Here is a 20,481-nt window from a genome sequence, read left to right as displayed (position 1 = left end):
TTGCACAGGAGGTCGCCTGAACAGCGATCCCGCTGGAAGTCAGCATTTGCGAAACGTTTCTGTTGAAGAAACCAAGTAGCAAAAGTCCTCCGGAGTGGATAATCCGCAGGCTCCAATATTGAACGCGTTGCAGATGGTATGAACTCATTTGGTTTGTTGACAGTATCTTCCATACAGTGGATTGGAAAATACCCAATCGTTGGCCTATCGCTCGAGTACTCTTATTTTGATGATTGCCTTCTGCAAGACGTAGGACATTCTCCTCATTGTCTGGCGTCCTCGTCGTTCGCTCTCGATTCATGGTACCTCTCGTGAAACAACCAGTCTCACGTAACCTTCTGTGCACACGTGCAAAAATCGTATAAGGAGCAGGCCTGTGCGTGAGACGTTCCTGGTACAAGTGCAGAGCGGCACGCCCGTTACAGTCCGAAGCTCCATACGCAAGGTGCATGTCGGCCAGTTCAACGTTTGAATACTCGTCCATCCTATTGCCTCGGGAACCGGTTCGCAAATGGTAAAAATGTTGTTGACAGCTATAGGCTGTCAACAACATTTTTATCTCGCCACATTTTAACCCCCCTCCAATTCTCAGACAAATTTTTTCAATAACAATCAATATGGCATTATGTTGGCCCACTTGATGTGCAAACCCATGCAAAATTTCTAGTCAACAGATTGAGTGGTCCAGAGATACAGTGCTGTGACAGACAGACGGACGGACAAGCAGGCAGACATCCGAGTGACATTTTAAGTGTCCTTCGTTAGACTATGTCCCCTAAAAATAATAAGTAAAAATAAATAACATAAGTAAAAATAATTTTATAATAAAGTTTTTGTAGAATATTCCAAATTTTTATTAAGTTTTCATCCAACACCCTATGCCGAATTCTTTTCTTCCTCTTTGTGTGTGTGTCTGTTTCTGAATGACGTTTCCGAAGCAGCCACGAATCGACATATTTTGCTGGATCGAAGCGGGTCAGCGGTGGGCATACAATTTTAAGAAACAGTAGTGAAGAGACTGTTTTTGTCATCAATGAAGCTCTGGTTGGGCTGACAATCAGATTCATTTGTGAAAAATCCTCCTTCACATTCACTCGATGGAATTGTTATCATACTCAGAGCGTCCATCAAATTCTTCCGAAACCATCTTTTCAATTAGGTACCCCCGAAATCCACAAATTGTATTTAACTGTAACCTAATTGACAATTTTCTAACTTCATTTTCACCAAATGCCAACAATTCATGCTTAGGTTTAATGCCTTCATTGTCCTCGTTTTCCTTCTCTCGTCATCGGTATTGTCACTAGTTCTTAAATTTGAATTTTTTTTTTTGAAACTGTCCAAAATGTCAGTGTCATTCGGATATTCAGGTACTGTGACCATGTAAACAGAGATAGGGAAAATTTATGTTAAAATGTGGATAATGCACTTCCACAAAACAACAGATTATTTGTCGGGGTAAAAAGAAAATCACTCTCTCCTAATTCTTGAACGGGGCGATTACAGTTGATTCACAGTGGTGTACAACCTACGGCCCGCGAGGAAAGTGAACTAAAACAGCATTTTAAATTTTGTTAATTCTCATTAAATGTTTTTGTTCAGTAAATGTAATTGTGTATTGTACTTAATAAAATTTTCGAATATTTTCAATTTTACTTTTACTTTTACATGCAACAAGATACGGCAAATGTAACACACTAAAGAAATTTAATTTTGAATTTTTTTGAATATGGCCTCTGTACAGGAAATGTTTCGACACCACTGCAGTAGAAGATGGACCAGAGCCCATTGGGAATACACCTTGATTAAGGGTCCTTCTTGCACTAGTCTGCTCACTGCAGACTAGCGCGACTTCTCCTTATGTGAGACGGATGGTCAGATAGTTTTTACCAGGTACCACAAGTTGTAAAATGGTAATCCTCTCAGCTCTCTTAATTCGTGCAGCAGCACTAACTGCCTAAATTGCCTGAAGGCAAGAAATGCGAACAGTGAATATCGAGTTAATTCTCTCCTAATCCATTCTCTATTTGAAAATTTTCCCGCTCAACGGAAACTATTTTAAATGTAACTTCCAAGGGGAATTCAAAATAATTAAACAGAGGTCCAACTGAGTAATTTATAATTACAGAAATGGTTATTCGGTTTTATATAGAAAATATCTTAGCAATAGGCAGTGAAAAATGTAAATTTAATTAAAAAATTTTAAGCTTATTTGAATAGTAGACAAATATGTGAAAAAAAATTTACAGAATATTTCAAATTTCAAAGTGCATTGCATCCAAATGTCACATGTCAATATTACCTTACTGCTGCATACTGTCACAAAAAAAGCACTGATTATAGGTATGATTTTGATACAGTGAGATACTGAATAAAATGTAAATACAATAATATATATTCACATTACATAATGGGTAAATACTTACATATGATCTCATATTTAATAAAAATGAATTATTGTATCTATATAATTTTTCTAGCATACTTCGTGGCAAAATCGTCAATTATATCAGGGGTCGGCAAACTTTTTTGGAAAGGGCAAGATCGTAAAATTTTTAGGCTCGGCGAGCCAGGTAACATGGGTAATTCTACTTATAGAGCAAAAAAAAAAAAAAAAACACAGGTTCAAAATCTTTTTATTAGGAAGTGACATTTTACATAATATTTATACACATGCTAACACTTACAAAAAAATGAATAAAATATTTCCATTTATTAATAAACTTATAGAACTGGTTAAATTTTGTACTAATGCGATGAATGTAATTGTTTTTTCTGTGATAATATTTCATCATACTGGAGTTTGAAGTTAGTACTTCCTATCATTAAAGTTGTTTGCAAATGGTCATCCATTAATAATGATCTGTATTGCGATTTTACATATTTCATTTTCGAAAATGTCTTTTAAATCCCCATGTATAAATCATGTACAGATATAACCCCATGTACAAATCATGTACAGATATAAATCCCCATGCATATGATTTTAATTGACTGTATTTATCTTCCGAAAGATATTTATAGGATTGGGTTAGATCCATTTCTTTAAACCTAACCTTTTATCATCATTTTGCAGATCAATCACTTTCAATTGAAGGTCTGATGGAAGCTCCTCAATTGTACAGCCAAATGGATTTTGAAATATGGAAATGTCTTTTGCACTTGCATCAAGATCCGAAAAACGCTGTTGTAAATGTAGTTTAAGTTCAGAAAATATATCCGCCGCAAATTTTTTTGGGAATGGGGATTTTGCTAATATTTGAAATTTTTTACAGCATGGAAAATGGTCAAACTTGGTTAATGTGATTTGTGTTTCAAATAATGCACGATATCACTTTAGGATAGAATACGTTTCACATATGAGCACTGTTTCCCCCTGTAATTTTAAGTTATCATTAAGATATCCCATGTCTGTAGCAAATGCTAATTTCCATAGCCGTTCATTGTTAGATAACAGTGGTTGTGGGCAGTTTTTCTCATTTAGAAAAATTTCTATTGCTTCTCTGAGTTCAAAAAATCTCAATAAAACTTTTCCATTGCTGAGCCATCGAACTGCTGTATGGTAGGGCAAATCGGGATATTAGGCTTCAATCTCTAATAAAAAAAATCACGAAACTCATGATGGTTAAGTTCACGAGAGAGAGAGAGAATAAAGTTAACCGCTGACACAACTGGTTCAATAACACATGACAGATTGAGGTGTTTCCCACAAAGAGCCTGCTGGTGAATAATACAATGAATTACCAGAGGTTTTGAACATTTAGTTTCCTCACAAGCCTTAAAAAACCTTAAACTCAGTATTGACTCCTCGAATAAACAGCAACAATTGGAAGCTATTGTGTCATTACATAATAAACATGATACTTTGTCATTTATTTCTATGACTAAATAATTCACACTCCATTCAGCTTTAAAAGCATGACATTCGAAGTCCACTTTTCTCTTCATATTTGGTCTTGAGGGTGACATGGAAACAGTGAGTAATAAATAAAAGGGGAAAAAAAAATATCACAGAACGCTGTGACCGGCAATACCACGTGCACAGCTAAATCAAAACTGAGAGAAATGCTGGCAACACTTGTTTTACGGTAGACGACACAATGCGAATATGCGAAACCAGCAGCACCACGTGTGGTCATTATTCTCAACTCGGCTATCGGCTATTGAAGCGCGTAGTTTGATTTATTTTTTTCATGTAAAAAACAATATTAACCTGCGGGTCGGATTAAAAAGAGGGGGCGGACCGGATTTGGCCAGCGGGCTGTAGTTTGCCGACCCCTGAATTATATCATTAAAATCTAACTGATTTACAAATTACCCTTTTAACTGATATTAAAGATAAGGAAGTTAACCATTCTTGTTAAATATTTTATTATTATTAGCCATAGGGTGCAAAGGAAGCCTGAGGCTTATGCTGCACGAGCCAAAAAAAAAAAAAATTTTAGTTACTCAGAGAGAGAGAGAGAGAGAGAGAGAGAGAGAGAGAGAGAAGCAGAAGGGAATCACCAAGAAAGAGAAGAATGATGATATCCAGCTCAGGACCATGGGTGTGCCAAGCCCATACTCGCCAGATGTGAGCCCCTGGGGTATAATTTTTTATTATTTTTAATTTAGAAAATGATATTTCTGCCATAACAACTGTCATGGGGTTTGTTAATAATATTCTTAATGCCAGAATAAAATTGGGATATATTCTGACAAAATGTGACAATATATGAATTTTAAGGCTTTTAAACTTGTAGAGTTAAGAGGAATAATTTTTTGGAACACATCAATTGCTTCATACAAATCGATTTTATCAAAATCTGATTCTAAATTTAAACAATTTTTTTCAATGTGCTTTTGAAGTTCTTCTGCAGGTGCAGCTTTTAATTTATTAAAATCATAAAAAAAAACCCAAAAAATGCTTTCTTGTTTTACATACAATTAAACACTTTTTAAAAGATTGAATTACAGTATCAATAATTTGAAGAAAATAATTTATTTTTAAATTTTTCTTTGGCATCTAAAAATTGAGTATCATAAGATTCATAATAAAAAAAAAGTTTATTTTACATGAGATTCCTTGAATTCTAAATTAATATTTAATTTATTTACAATTTCTCTTGCCTTATTCAAGGAAGTTGAAAAACCAGAATTTCTGTAACATTTAAAAAAATTTAAAATGCTTTCTTGTTTTACATACAATTAAACACTTTTTAAAAGATTGAATTACAGTATCAATAATTTGAAGAAAATAATTTATTTTTAAATTTTTCCTTCGCATCTAAAAATTGAGTATCATAAGATTCATAATAAAAAAAAAGTTTATTTTACATGAGATTCCTTGAATTCTAAATTAATATTTAATTTATTTACAATTTCTCTTGCCTTATTCAAGGAAGTTGAAAAACCAGAATTTCTGTAACATTTAAAAAAATTCTACAAGTTCTTTTAAGTGCTTATATTTAATCCACGATCTCCAGAGTCTGGAGATCGCGGGTTAAATTTCTATGCCCATATACACAAATTTTTCTTGCCTACGTACAAATTCAATGGAAAACAACTGTTTACATATGTAATTTATTTCAGATTTAACTTTAGTATCAGAAACTGTTAATTTCCTTTAGTGCTTATATAAATTGCTTTCACACTGTATAAAACATTGCTTTCACGCTGTCTAAACTCCCATCTTGTATCAGACTAAAGTTTTGGTGTTAAATCCCTTACATGTTTTTGTAATATATGACAGTGTGATGTTGATGCAGCAAATATAGTATAAATTTTTTTGCAAAATGCCAAAGAAAACAACTGCTATTATTGACAAGTTTGCTATATCCCCAAGCAATAAATTTATGTTATGATATGCACAAGGAGCATATGTTGCTTTGGAATTTTCTTTTGAAATATATATGCCTGGACACCTTGATAAGCACCCTTCATGTTAGCACCAATTGTCATAGCCTTGGACTTGACAATTCAGCAACTCTATTCCCAATTCATCCAAAAGTAATTTTACCCTTTCTCACAAACCTCTTCCTGTTTGGTGAAGTACTGCCAAAATAATTTATTTTTAAATTTTTCCTTCGCATCTAAAAATTGAGTATCATAAGATTCATAATAAAAAGAACGCTGTGATAGAGAGTAAGTAATAGAGACCAAGTAATAGAGAATAAGATTTTGCATTCTTCACCAATTTTACTATTTTTTGTCATACCTTACTCCACATAATATTAATTAATTCATTTTGGATAATATGAGATAAATGGGTATTATGTTTTTGTCCAATTTTATTTTTTCTGAAAAACAATTTAAATGGTCTTTTAGAATTGGATCGAATTTTGCAATTGAAAAGCTGAATGAGGCCTAAAAAGTTGCCATTATCAGGCGTGTAAAAGGTAGCATGTTCCCCTCAAAATCTAAAATGCTAAATTATCAAATGCTATTATCAATTCATTATCAATATTAAAAAAAAAAGGTAAACTGCAGCCATTATCAATCCACTGCAGGATGGAAGCCTCCTCAACAATTCATGCTAAGGGAAATGGACCATAATCTGCCATACTGATTCAGTGCGGGTTGGCAGATCGATCAACCATATTTAGCAGTCAGGGGCTTGAGAACCCAGGTCTACTCAAAGAGCATGTGCTATTGCACTCCCGCTTCTGACCACTTGGCTACGGATTTATCAAATGCTAAATCTCAAATGCTAAATTATGTTCAGCTAAATATAGTATTGCTGCTATTATACGCTAAAACACATTGCGGCATCGGTCTGTTCCAATTTGAAGAAATTTTTCATGCGTTGCATCAACTGTACTTACCGATTTTAAATTTGTCTATTTACAACCAATTATGCATGCTTTCTAAATGCTTAGAAGCACGTTCTTGCATTTTCAACTTTTTAGCATTAGTAGAGGCATATGATGCAAGAAAGCAAGCTTATGCAGCCTCAGCCATAAAAAAAAAAAAACGCTCCCATTTCACCCCTCCGTTCATTCCAAATACCTGTCCAGCTCAGCCTTAAATTTATTTAGGCTATCAACTTCCACAACAAACGATGGAAATCTGTTCCACCAACCACCCGCTGGCTAAAGGCAAACTTCCGAACATCTATCCTACATCTGTCTTTCCTAAATTTGAATTTATGCCCTCTCAAATGATTATTCTAAGCAAAAGAAAGAATTCCATCAGCAGTGAGCATGCTCAAACCATTCAAGGCTTTATACACCTCAACCATTTGTTCCATTCACTAATCTTGTTGTCCTTCTCTGTACTCGTTCCAACAACTCTACATCCTTAAAATGAGGCCTCCAGACCTGTATACAGTACTCAAGGTGTGGCCTGACCATTGCCTTATATAAGGGGATAATCACCTCCTTATCCCTGCTAGAAAAATTCCTGTATATCATTGACAATACACCATGAGCTACTCTTGCAGCCCGTCTGCACTGCTCAGAGAACTTCATATCTGCCTGCACAATTACCCCCAGGTCCTTTTCGTTCTCTACCACAGTTGATACGTCACTCTGGGGTTGCTGCTTCCCATATGTAGTACTTTACATTTTTCAATGTTAAACTTCATTTGCCACCTCTCAAGCCCATCTGCTCAACTTTTCTAGATCCTGTTGCAGCAGCATACTGTCATTAGTGTCCTTAACAACCCTGCCAACCTTCGTATCGTCTGCAAACTTGGACATTAAGCCTTATATACCATCATCAATATCATTTATAAATACAGAAAACAACAATGGACCCAATACCGAACCCTGAGGGCCTCCACTAATAACATTAGTCAACAATGAGCAGTCCACTGATTACCACTCTGTCTCCTCCCACTCAACCATCCCTTTATCCACAGCAGCAATTTGCCTCCAATGCCACACTGCTCCAATTTGTGAGGTAGTCTTCCATTTGCAACAGTATCAAAAACCTTTCTAAAATCCAAATAAGATCCAATCAAACTGGTCAGGCAAGACTTTCCCCTAACAAAACCATGCTGTGTCCGAGCTATAACTGAAGTCTTGTCTAGATGATCCTGCAGTGCTTCTTTAACCAGTGCATCCATTAATTTTCCTGGAACAGAAGTTAACAGGTCTATAATTACTTATGTTGCCCTTTGATCCTCCTTTGCGAATAACCATACTCCTAGCATTGGTGTATATATGCACCTGTTTCTACTCTTAATTACCCTAACACAGCCTATGTATTTACTTGTTCCACTATGACTCCATTACTGGAAACCTCCAGTCTGCTGCCCATTCTAATAGAAGCAGTGCAAGAATCACTTTTACCTTTGCCTGCGGCCACTGTTAACCTTTTAGTGTGTGTATCCCCCCCATGCTAGCAGTTTTCCAACCCACCTAACACTGTCTCGATAGCATCAGCAAATATTCTTGCACCCTTTCTATTTAAGTGTATCCCATCGCTGTAGAAGCATTCTCTCCCCTGTCAACAAGCACAGACCAGGCCATCTCTGCTATCCCAACAATAGCCGCCTTTGATGTCTTGACCAACACTTCAAATTCATCAAATTTATTTAATATACTTCTAGCATTGGTATACATACAAGCATAAATGCATCTATTCCTATTCCTAGTTACCCTAACACATCTCATATACCCACCTATTTCACGATGACTGCCATCTGTCCCTGAAACCCCCAACACCCCTCACTCCACGTCGCTACTTATTCTAATAGAAGTTGTGTAAGAATCACCTTCACCTCTGCCTACGGCTACTGTTAAACTATTAGTCCTTGTATTCCCCCAAACTAGCAGTTTTCCGATCCACCTAACAATGCCTCGATAGCATCAGCAAATATTCTTGCACCCTTTCTATTTAATTGTATCCCTCCCTGTAGAAGCAGTCTCTCCAGTTAACAAGTACAGACCAGGCTGGAAAAGTACCCCCTTGAGCTTTGCACAATTTCTCCAGGGCCAAATAGATAGGATATGCATCTGCAGTATGATTTGACCACATGATGCAAAGGCAAACTGACTGCTTGTGAACTTTCAAAGGAGAGGAAAAAATCCCATTTGGTGTCTGTAGTGCTGTTGCCTATCTGTACATTAGGGTGGGGATTGTTGGTCAAAAGGATGTGTAAATGACATGTGTTGTCCCAGTCTTACATGTGCCCCTCCATACAAAAAAAAGAATTGTGTACTGCCTGCATGTGGTGAAAAAGCTGTGATAGATGAACACATGTATGTGTTGTGTAACTGTGGGAAGCAGATGTTGAGACTGCAGTTCAGGACAGTGGCCCTTGTGGGAATGCCAAGCCATTTCCCCTTCTCAGGCAGCATGCATCAGATTCTGGCTACAGCTTGTTTTGCCACCTTAGAATGTCAGCATTAGCATTAGTAGAGGCATTTGATGCAAGAAAGCAAGCTTATGCAGCATCAGCCAAAAAAAAAGAAAAAAAAACCCACTTCCACTTCACCCCTCTGTTCGTTCAAAATACCTGTCTAGCTGAGCCTTAAACTTATTTAGGCTATCAACCTCCACCACAAGGGATGGAAGTGTGTTCCACCAACCAACCACCCGCTGGCTAAAGGCAAATTTCCGCACGTCTATCCTACATCTGTCTCTCCTCAATTTGAATTTATGCCCTCTCAGGTGATTTTTCTGAGCTTGAGGAAGAATCCCATCAGCATTGAGCATGCTTAAACCATTCAAGGCTTTATACACCTCTATCAGATCACCTCGCTGGTGCCTAGTCTCCAGACACTGTAATTTGCAAAACTTAAGCCTTTCTTCGTAAGAGCACCCCTTTGTTCCATTCACTAATCTTGTTGCCCTTCTCTGTACTCGTTCCAGCAGCTCTACATCCTTCTTGAAATGAGGCCCCCAGACCTGTATACAGTACTCTAGGTGTGGCCTGACCATTGCCTTATACAATGGAATAATCACCTCCTTATCCCTGCTGGAAAAATTCCTGTATATCATTGACAATACTCCATGAGCTACTCTTGCAGCCTGTCTGCACTGCTCAGAGAACTTCATATCTGCCTGCACAACCACCCCCAAGTCCCTTTCATTCTCTACCACTGTCAGTGTAGTACCACAGAGTTGATACGTTGCTCTGGGGTTGCTGTTTCCCATGTGTAGTACTTTACATTTGTCAATGTTAAACTTCATTTGCCACCTCTCAGCCCATCTGCTCAACCTTTCCAGATCCTGTTGCAGCAGCATAGTGTCAGTAGTGTCCTTGACAACCCTGCCAACCTTTGTATCGTCTGCAAACTTGGACATTAAGCTTGATATACCATCATCAATATCATTTATAAATACAGAAAACAATAATGGACCCACAACTGAGCCCTGAGGGACTCCACTAATAATATTAGTCCACGATGAGCAGTGTCCATTGATTACCACTCTGTCTTCTCCCCCTCAACCACCCCTTTATCCATAGCAGCAATTTGCCTCCAATGTCACACTGCTCCAATTTGTGTAGCAGTCTTCCATGTGCAACAGTATCAAAAGCCTTTCTAAGATCCAAGTATATAATATCAAAGTTATTCCCTGCATCCAGTTCTTTTGTGACTGCATCATAGTATCCAATCAAGTTGGTCAGGCAAGACTTCCCCTTAACAAAACCATGCTGTGTCTGAGCTATAACTGAAGTCTTGTCTAAATGATCCTGCAGTGCTTCTTTAACCAGTGCCTCCATTAATTTTCCTGGAACAGAAGTTAAGCTCACAGGTCTATAATTACTTGTGTCAGCCTTTGATCTTCCTTTGTGAATTGGGGTCACATTTGCACATTTCCAGTCTATGGGTACCTCCCCTGAGTCCAAGGAAGCTCTCATAATTATGGCTAAGGGTTTGCTTACTTCCTTTGCTGCCTCCTTTAATATAACTGGATAGATCCCATCCACCCCGGGTGCCTTTCTTGCGTTTATCTTCAACAGTTTCTCCTCCACTTTACTCCCAGTTATTTCAAGATTCTGTAGCTTACTGCTAGAGTTGAATACACCTCTGGCATTCCCCTTGCTGAATAACTCCTCATGTGTGAATGTCGATGCAAAATATTCATTTAGTTTGTTAGCTACCTGAGCAGGATCATCAACAGTTGACCCATCAATATCAAGTGGACCAATCTGATTCATCCCCTTCCTTCTAGAGTTTACATAAGTAAAGAACTCTTTGCTGTTTTTCTTTGCATCCCTTGCCAAGGATTTCTCGTAATCTGCCTTCGCCTGCCTAACCTCCTTTGTAACTTGGTTGCATATCAACTTGTATCTATCATAGGCTTCTGTGTCATGTGTTAATTTGTAAGTATCCCATGCATTTTTCTTCTCTGCCATATGCCTCATTAGTTCATCTGACATCCATTTTGGCCTAAACCTGGAACAATATTTCTTCGTTGGCATGTAAAGCCTAGTAGCTTCCAAGATAAGTTCTTTGAATGCTTCCCATTTTGAATTTGCTGTTGGTAACATCATCAGTTGGTCCCACTGTATAGAATTTAAATACTGTCTCAGTCCATCGTAGTCGCCTTTACGGAAGCAATAACCCTTCCCTTTACCCCTAATGGTAGTTACCTCTTTCAGTAAATCCCACTTCAGCACACTGTGATCACTGCCACCTAGTGGTTCATTTATCTGCAGATTCTTAATGCATGAAGAATCACTGCTGATAATCAAATCAAGAGTATTACTCCCTCTAGTTGCCTCCCGAACATGCTGATGTAGAAAACAATCATCCAATAAATCCACAAAAGCCCTGCTAGTGCATCCACAAAAGCCCTGCTTATGCTAGTCCATATAAGCAATCCATATGCACACATTGGGTACCCTAGCCCTATACCTTTCATCCCCCCCTTAAATCTCAAACCTCGCATCTCAAACATTCCTGGTGGAAAGTTTTCCTAACATCCACCTTCTTTCTCTTCACCTTTTGTCTTAAACCAAACCTGTTATCTTCATGCTAGTTTCCAATAAAAACAATTTTTTTTTAATGGGCCCACCCTTGCAAGCCAGGGATTATGGCTAAGAGTTTGCTTATTTACTTTGCCACTTCCTTTAATATTAATTGAGAGATCCACCCCAGGTGCCTTTCTTATGTTTAACTTTAACAATTTCTCCTCCACCTTGCTCTCCGTTATTACTAAATCATTAAATTCCCTGTTAGTTTAATAAGTTTCTGACCTGCACTTACAAAATTCCTCATGTGTGAATGTAGATCAAAATACTCATTCAGTTTTTCAGCAATCTGAGCAGGATCATCAACAGTTGAACCATCGATGTCAACGGGAACAACCTGATTCATCCCCTACCTTCTACAGTTTATATAAGTAAAGAATTCCTTACTGTTTTTCTTTGCATCGTTTGCGAAAGATTTCTTGTAATCTACCACTGCTTGCCTAACCTCCTTTGTGAGTTGATTAAAGACTTATCTTATACCAAACATAGGCTTCTGTGTCGCCTGCTAATTTATATGCATCCCAGGCATTTTTTTTCTCTACCATGACTCATTAGTTCATCTGACATCCATTTAGGTCTTAGTATTTCTTAGTTGATATGAAAAGCCTAGTAGCTTCCAAGATTAATTATTTGAATGCTTCCCATTTAGAATTTGCTGTTGGTAACATCATCAGTTGGTCCCACTGTATAGACTTTAAAAACTGTCTGAGACCACTACAGTCACCTTTACGAAAACAAAATCCCTTCCCTTTACCCCTGATGGTAGTTACCTCTGAGTAAATCCCACTTCAGCACACTGTGAGAATTGCCACCTAGTGGTTCCTTTATCTGCAGATTCTTAGTGCATGAAACTTTATCTGCAGATTCTTAGTACATGCATTCCAAACATGCTGCTGTAGAAAACTATCATCCAGTAAATCCACAAAAGCCTTGCTAGTGTTTGAGTAACCAACCCATAAATTCCAGTCAATATCTGGGAAATTAAAATCCCCCATTATAAGACACACTGATTTACTGGCCCACTATTTCCCTATACAGTTCCATATTATACTCATCAGAGTCATTAGGCCTATAACACTCCTACTCCCAATTTTACATTACCAGTGCTTATGTCACACCAAACTGACTCGACACTGCACTGTCAAGCCGTCAACTGGCTGTACTTCCTTGGATTTTGTGTGTTTCTTTACTAATAGCATAACCCCTTCTCCCTTGCTATCCTTCCTTTGGGAAGTACACACTGTACTCCCCAAATTCCATTTCTGCATTCCTTATATCTGTGTGACACCACGTCTCTGATATCCCAACAGTATCTGCCTTTGATATTTTGACCAACACCTCAAATTCATCAGATTTATTTACCAAACACTAGCATTGCTGTACATGCAAGTATACATGCACCTGTTCCTATTCTTAGCTACCCTAACACAGTCCATGTATTTACTTGTTCTGCAATGACTCCCAGCAGTCTCTGAAATGCCCTGCTCCTTGTTTTCCAGGCTGCTGCTCATTCCAATAGAAGCAGTGCAAGAATCACTTTCACCTCTGCCAGCGGCTACTGAATCTATTAGTCCATGTATCCCCCAAGCTAGCAGTTTTCTGACCCACCTAACACTGCCTCGATAGCATCAGCAAATATTCTTGCACCCTTTCTATTTAAGTGTATCCAATTCCTGAATAAGTAGTCTCTCCTGTTAACAAGCAGACAAAGCTGAAAAAATTTTTAACCCTTGGGCCTTGCACAATCTTTCCAGGGCCGAATTGATCGACAAGGCTCTCATCATATACTCCCTCCTATTTTGTCTGGGCAGAATTGCAAACACTTTCAAATTCAACCCTAAAACTTTCGAACACAGACAGATGCATCTTGTTTTGTTTCACCAAACGCTATGTATGATACATCCGTGGTATTAAAAAAAAAATTTTACAAATCGTTTTTTTTTTTTTTTTTGGGCTATCTGTTACCCAAGTACGAGTTAATTCTGTCAAGCTACAAACAGTATGATAAACAAATGTCTATTACATTCTATATATATAGTTCGGTGGAATGAATTATATTATGTAAATTCTATATTTATACGTATAAATGAAACGTTCTGAATAACTGATTTAAATTGAAATACCAAGCGTACCATGCACCTCATAAATAAATCACGTCGTTTAGAATATACACTATCACTGCCGAATTATATCACTTACGTTGGATTCGTTAGTCCTAAATATTACGATAATTAATTTTTCACTCCAGAATTATCATTCTGCTTCATTTTTGGATTCGCAAACTTCACATTAACTTGAAAACATGCCGTTTGCATATATATTTCAATTGAACCATAAGTTATTTTCTATAATCGTATTCTAGCGGTGGTAATAGTAACACCTCTGATAACATTTTCTTCTAAGCTTCCATTCAAAAGCGTCACTATATAACGCTGACCTCAGCGGATTTTAGCAGCACACAAAAGCTATTCCGTGTTAGATAATAACTTAAAAAAATTAAAAATAAAAATTCAAGATAAGAAACACAACTTACGCAAAAATGACATAAAAAAACTAATGCCAAATAAATAAGCTGTGATTTTTGTTACGTGCTGCTGCGTGCAAAATATATAACTTCCTCGGCGCCTCTTGTACATGTACTTTCATTATTACCGGAGAAGTTTAAGTATCCCAATAAATACCGACCCAAACTGTGCTGCCACTTTATTAGGTACACCCCCCCCCCTGCTGGGCACACAAATGGTTTATCCTACAACGTTGCAGTGAAATGACCACAGTTGTGGATATAAATGCAGCAGAGCAACCTTTCAAGTATTAGTTAAGCGTACAAACCGTTGCAAAAATGGGTAAAATGAGTGATCTAACAGACTTCGAACGTGGCATGGTAGTAGGTGCAAGACGTGCTGGACAAAGCATCTCTGAAACGCTAATTCTGAACTTTTCACGCACCACAGTTTCAAAGGTGTATCGAGAATGGTGCAGCGAACAGAAAACATCCTCTCAACGGCACTCCTGTGGAAGAAAATCGCTTGTTGATAAGAGAGGACAGAGGAAGATGGCTAGAATGGTGAAAGCAAACAGACGGGCCACAATGTCGCACATCACGTCAGAATGCAACCTTGGTGCGCAGAACAAAATATCGCAACAGACCACTAATCGCACTTTGTCGGGAATGGGCTGTAACAGCCGACGGCCACATCGCGTACCTTTGTTATCAATGAAGAACAAGAGAGCACGCCTCCTGTGGGCACAGCAGCACCAGCACTGGATTATCGAGGATTGGAAAACAGTTGCTAGGTCTAACGAGTCGAAGTTCCTGGTGCACCATGTTGATGGAAGACTCAAAATTTGGCGAAAACAACATGAATCCATTGGTTTTGATATCAAAGTGAATTTTTGTGACTATTTTAAAAGTTAATTAGTGGCAATACATTGTGGGTGTTAATTGGGAAGGTTTATTTTGGAGTGGTTATGCTGTGGGCCGCCTGCCGCCGCATCGAATCACCTTGTTTGTTTGCGGGATGAAAACTTTTTCCCTGAATTTTAAAAATTGCTTACTGTTTCCGTCTGTTGTTGAGTCCTGAAAATAAACTTATTTGTATTCTTAAAGTTTTCCTTACAAAGTTCCACCTGTTCGTGAAAAGCTGAAAAATTAAACCTGTGTGGTTGTTTGAAGTCATACCAAGTTTATCTGCTGCAATGATAATGTTATTTTGTCAAACCTCTGTATATACTTTATGTGTAAAATATTTCCCCAAAGTAAAATTTAAGTTTTAACTGTAGATTCTTTTGTTTTGTTCACACTTCTCTGTAACCCCTCCATCAGTGGCAGGTTGTAGAAGGCTCCCAGCGCTTTTAGTATAAGTACTACCAGCGCTCTTACGACTCTTCTTCGTATGTTTAGTCTATATGAAAAAAAAAAAAAACAAGAGGTTAGAAGATTAGAGCGACCCTGGCGTTGTGGGAAGAGTTGTTAAGGCCTTGCAAAGACATAGAAAGCTACCCAGTCATATCATAAAAGAGTACTTGGCAAGCCAGCCAGGTTATGCGCGACACAGACCGAAAAGACTTAATTTTCCCAGGAACAAGATAGTAGTTACTTGAATTCATCATTCATTTCAGTGTGATTTAGCAGATGTTTTCAATCTATCTAAGCAGAACGGAAGTACACTGATGAGCCAAAACATTATGACCAGTGAGTCGTAATGCAAATCGAAGCAACAGCAGGTGAATTACGGCGCATGCGCGGGTCAGGACATGGTATAAAAAATAACTGGTAATGAGTTCCGTTAATCAGTTTTACTCTTGCTCTTCGGTAGGGAAAGGCAGCGGACTTAAGCGAGGTTGACAAAGGCCAAATTGTAATGGCCAGGTGATTGGTTCAGAACATATCCGAAATGGCAGGGCTGGAGGGATGCTCATGGTCAGGTCTGCGTGGGTAGCACAGTGGTATCGTCACCGTCGATAACAAAGGGTGGAAAAGACTCGGGTTAGAATGCCGTCGATGACGCGAGGAACCTAAATGTGCTTTTTTTCTCCCCGTGGCTGAGTTAGTCTCTCAAGCATAGATGGGAAGGGTTTTTCGTCCAGCAAAACAGACAAATCGACCATAGAACACACGCAATTAACAGACATATGACACACAGCATGGCAGATGAATTAAATTATTCGGGTTGCCTAAAAATAATAGTTTTTTTTTTAGTTTGCTCATGGTCAGCCATGGTTAGTACCTACCGAAATTGGTCCCAGCAGGGAAAACCCATTAACTATCTGCAAGGTGTTTCACGACTATGGCTCATCGTTGCTCGAGGTGAGCCTTCGTTCACCTTGCTCTCCCGAATAGCACGTGGCAGCAGATGGGCGATTGTGGCAATGCTGGCGATGGGAGTAATGTGTCACAACACATAGTATATTGAACCCTGCCGAAAATGGGGCTGTGTAGCCACAAGCCACTCCGAGTGTTCATGCTGATCAAGGTTCACCGGCAACAGCGCCTACAATGGCCACGCGAGCATCGAAACTGGACCTTGAGTGATTAGAAGAAGGTCGTGTGGTCTGATGAATCATGTTTCCTGTTGCACTATGTAGACGGCCGGGTACGTGTGCATCATTTACCTGGGGAAGTGATGGCACCTGGATGCACGGTGGGACGAATATAAGCCGGTGGCAGCGGTGTCATGCTTTGGGCTATGTTCTGCTTGGATACTTTGGGCTCAGTCATCTATGTGCCGGGCACTCTGACGTGTACCACCTATATAAACATCATTGATGACCAGATTACACCCTTTCGTGACGATGGTTTTCCCCTCTGGTGGTGCCATCTTTCAGCAGGATAATGCCCCATGCCACACTGCCCGTATTGTTCGAGACTGGTTCGCGGAACATGAGGAAGATTTCCAGGTAATGCCCTGCCCCCCCCCCAAATTCCTCAGACATCAATCCCAAGAATCTGTGGTTTGTATTGGAAAAGCAACTCCAATCTGCGTCATTTCAATCATGGACTTTACAGGAGATAAAGTATCTGCTAATTATGTGTTTGTACCAGATACCACAAGACACAATTAGAAATCTTGCAGCGTCCAGCTTCGCCGGGTATGAGTTGTTTTAGCTTAATCAAAAACAGGGTTGCAGCCAAATGGTGTTCGTCCTCCACGAACAACAAATTGGAGGACGAACATCACATTAGTTTGGTGGTCATAATGTTTTGGCTCATCGGTGTATATGCTATCTTCACATTTGTATCGATGCCGTTTCAAGATAAGTCTGGGTGAGAGCATTTAAAAACAAAACCTCACAAAAAATGGTTAAGGCATTCAAATCTATTTTCAGAGAAGAAACACCTTTCACTCTCAACACAGACCAAGAAAAGGAGTTTTCAAATAAAGAGGTAAGGGCTATATTTAAGTCTTTTAACATTGATTTCTATATGACTAGAAGGGAAAAAAGGCAGCAATAGCAGAGCGTTTCATCCAAACCCTGAAAGAAAAAAATATTCAAATGCATAAATTATTCTAAAACAAGAAATATGTTCATGTGTTTCTAGATACTGTCGATACTTATAATTGAACAATGCATCGCACCATCGATATGACCCCTGCAGATTTCACATTGTTTAATGAAGAAGACATTTATTGGAAATTGTATTTGAAAAAGACCACACAGCAGATTCCTAAATTAAAATTCGGTGATCATGTCGTGATTAGCAATGGTTCTCATCCCATTTGCAAATGTTCTGGGGCAATTGGAACCATTAAGTGTTCCCAAATTTTGAAAGTTAGACAGCCCGTTGTGTAGAAAGTGAAAGATCGAGCCAGTGAAACGAACTCGTAGAAGGAACATTCTGCGAGCAGCAATTACAGAGTTAACCTCAAAGATGAGCTGCCTACATAGAAGCTTTCCTCATCGAAAAGTGATTGAAGGAGAGAAAAGAATGTGGTCAGCGTCAATTACCGGTTAAGTAGCTCGGATAATCTGCCTCCTATAACTCCTGGGTTAATGCCAAAGATGTTCTTCTTAACCCTCCCAAGTAACTCTTGTATGGACTTATATCCAAAGAACAACCGATGAAATTTTATGGTTGTTTTGCCAAATGCAGTGATGCACCCAGGCAAGTGGGAAGTGGCACTAGCAGAAATCGACGTTCCTAATTCTTTGAATAATATTTCCGAACGCTGGGCGGAGTTTTCTGTTTTACAGAAAAGTTTATTGTCCTGACGAACAGAATTTTACGTTTTGGAACCAGAATACAAACTGGTCGAACATATGTGTGGCCTTAACAAAACATAGAGTTAAAAGTTGTTCAGACCAAGTTAAGAGAAGTGAATTGATGATTACCTAGCGAATGGCCGAAGTTACGGGCTTGGGGCTGAAATCAAAATCGAGCACTGAGATCGATACCAAGCATAGAACTTTCAAAAGTGTACACCTTGGAAAATGGATATCGAAAGATAAAATTGTGCTTCCCCCCCCCAAACCAGATGAAAGGAGAATAGCAGTCTCCGGACCGTCCAATGGTGCCCAATGCGAGTCTAAAATTCCCGACAGTAATTACAGCAGTGTTTCCGAAATCTTACTCGCTATGATGAATATTTTTCCCGAAATTAAGGCAAGTGTAAACACCCATGGCTTTGTCTCTCTCGAAATCGAATTGCTTCCCAAAGACAGGAGTAGAGGAGCTGTTAAGCTTTGATAGCACAGACTGCAACACATGGGACTGTGAGATAAGTTCCCTTTTGATATAAATAGGGGCAACAACTCATATTTTGTTTACAGCAATTCCGAAAGGTACAACTCGTAAGGTGCCCCTTTAACGAGTTGTACCTTTCGGAAACAGACACGAATTCACACATCTAGATTATTACCCTTTGCTGTTTTCAACTTTTTTTTGCTGTTTCAGCGGTCAGTTGTCTGTTTTTCAACAGACAGCGGTGAGTTGTCTGTTTTTCAACAGACAGCGGTCAGCTTTTCCCATTCAGAGGAGAGAAACCCTAATTAAGCTGCATTTCCGACCGCGATGAATGCCTACATTCAATACTACTGTGTACATGCTGGTGGAAGTCGGTACTTAGTAGGGCCCCGATCCAGAGAGGTCACGTACTGGGCAGCCTTTTCCGTTCAGCCTGTACATTTCTTTCTCCACTTCTCAAACCAGCCGCTAGGTTCATCGGTCGCCAGGTGCTGTCAGTCTGGTGTAATATGGTTGACGATATTATTTCTTCAGTGCCCGTGAAGTAAAGCGTAAAGTGTGTTTAGGGTCAAGCGGCACCAGGGGTTTCCCCCATCTCCGCGTAGTTTACATTGTGGGTGAACCATTTGACTGGAAACGCCAGAGATTTAAAAGTGTATGGACTTTGTATATATTTGATGCCTTGTACCGTTGTTCATCTGGTCATTTAGCCGCCAGACCCCTACTGAGGCCCGACGTTGTCCCACTTTCTCCCCGTTGAGGCAGACCATGTAGTCACTAGTATACAGTTCACTCTGGCAGGTCCTGCCCCCTAATTTCCTAAGATTTCAGTGGCTAGGACCGTAAAAAAAAAAAAAATCGCGTACGCGTCGCGGGGAGCGCTAGAAGTCCAAAATGTTGGGCAAAATTAATTTCGATTGGTGGTTTTAGATTCTGTGGGGCGTGTTCACGTTGCTATCAGGTAGAGTAGGATGAAGGCTGAAGACTGGGGGGGGGGCAAATAGACAGAAATAGGGAGCCGAAAAGGAAGGCAACTCCAGTTTACAGTGGGGCATGCCCATGCCCCACCTGCCAGGAAGAGGTAAGACAGTGAGCCAGACAAGAGAGAGCTGGCTCAGGTTGCCAATGTGGCCTGTGTGCATGGGTAGGAGCAAACCAGACCGCAGGGTCAGGTCCGCACCATCCAGAAAAACGTGAGGCCCAGCAGAGGCGATCCAATGTTGGTTTGGCTGAACAGGTTGTGCAAAATGTCACAGTTGGGAGTCATTCATGGGACTGTTGTCCCGTCCGGTAGTCAATGTTCTGGGAAGTGGAGTTTTCTCACTTCTCAGAAGAGTTCCAGTTTTGTCTTGCATGAAGGATCAAGCAGTCAAACCTGACATCTGGT

The 20,481-nt window shown here is 39.3% G+C and overlaps 1 protein-coding gene across 7 annotated transcripts in view; it reads right to left on the bottom strand.

The window, feature by feature from the left end:
* Positions 1 to 14,593, bottom strand: part of LOC150083212 (uncharacterized) — a 319,934-nt gene extending 305,341 nt beyond the window's left edge. For 6 of the 7 annotated variants that reach the window (XM_090377102.1, XM_090377097.1, XM_090377101.1 and 3 more), the window contains exon 1: positions 14,108 to 14,312. The gene's annotated coding sequence lies outside the window, so the exon portion shown is untranslated. Of the gene's footprint in view, positions 1 to 14,107; positions 14,313 to 14,441 lie in introns of those variants that run through there. The other variant, XM_090377098.1, reaches the window with a different exon arrangement.
* Positions 14,594 to 20,481: the final 5,888 nt, after the last annotated feature.

Source organism: Mastigoproctus giganteus, chromosome 7 (genome assembly GCF_048544385.1).
Source record: "Mastigoproctus giganteus isolate SK-2022 chromosome 7, ASM4854438v1, whole genome shotgun sequence".
NCBI classification, from domain to species: Eukaryota; Metazoa; Arthropoda; class Arachnida; order Uropygi; family Thelyphonidae; genus Mastigoproctus; species Mastigoproctus giganteus.
Note: the sequence above shows the minus strand (reverse complement) of the source record. Positions and strands in the feature narration are given on the sequence as shown.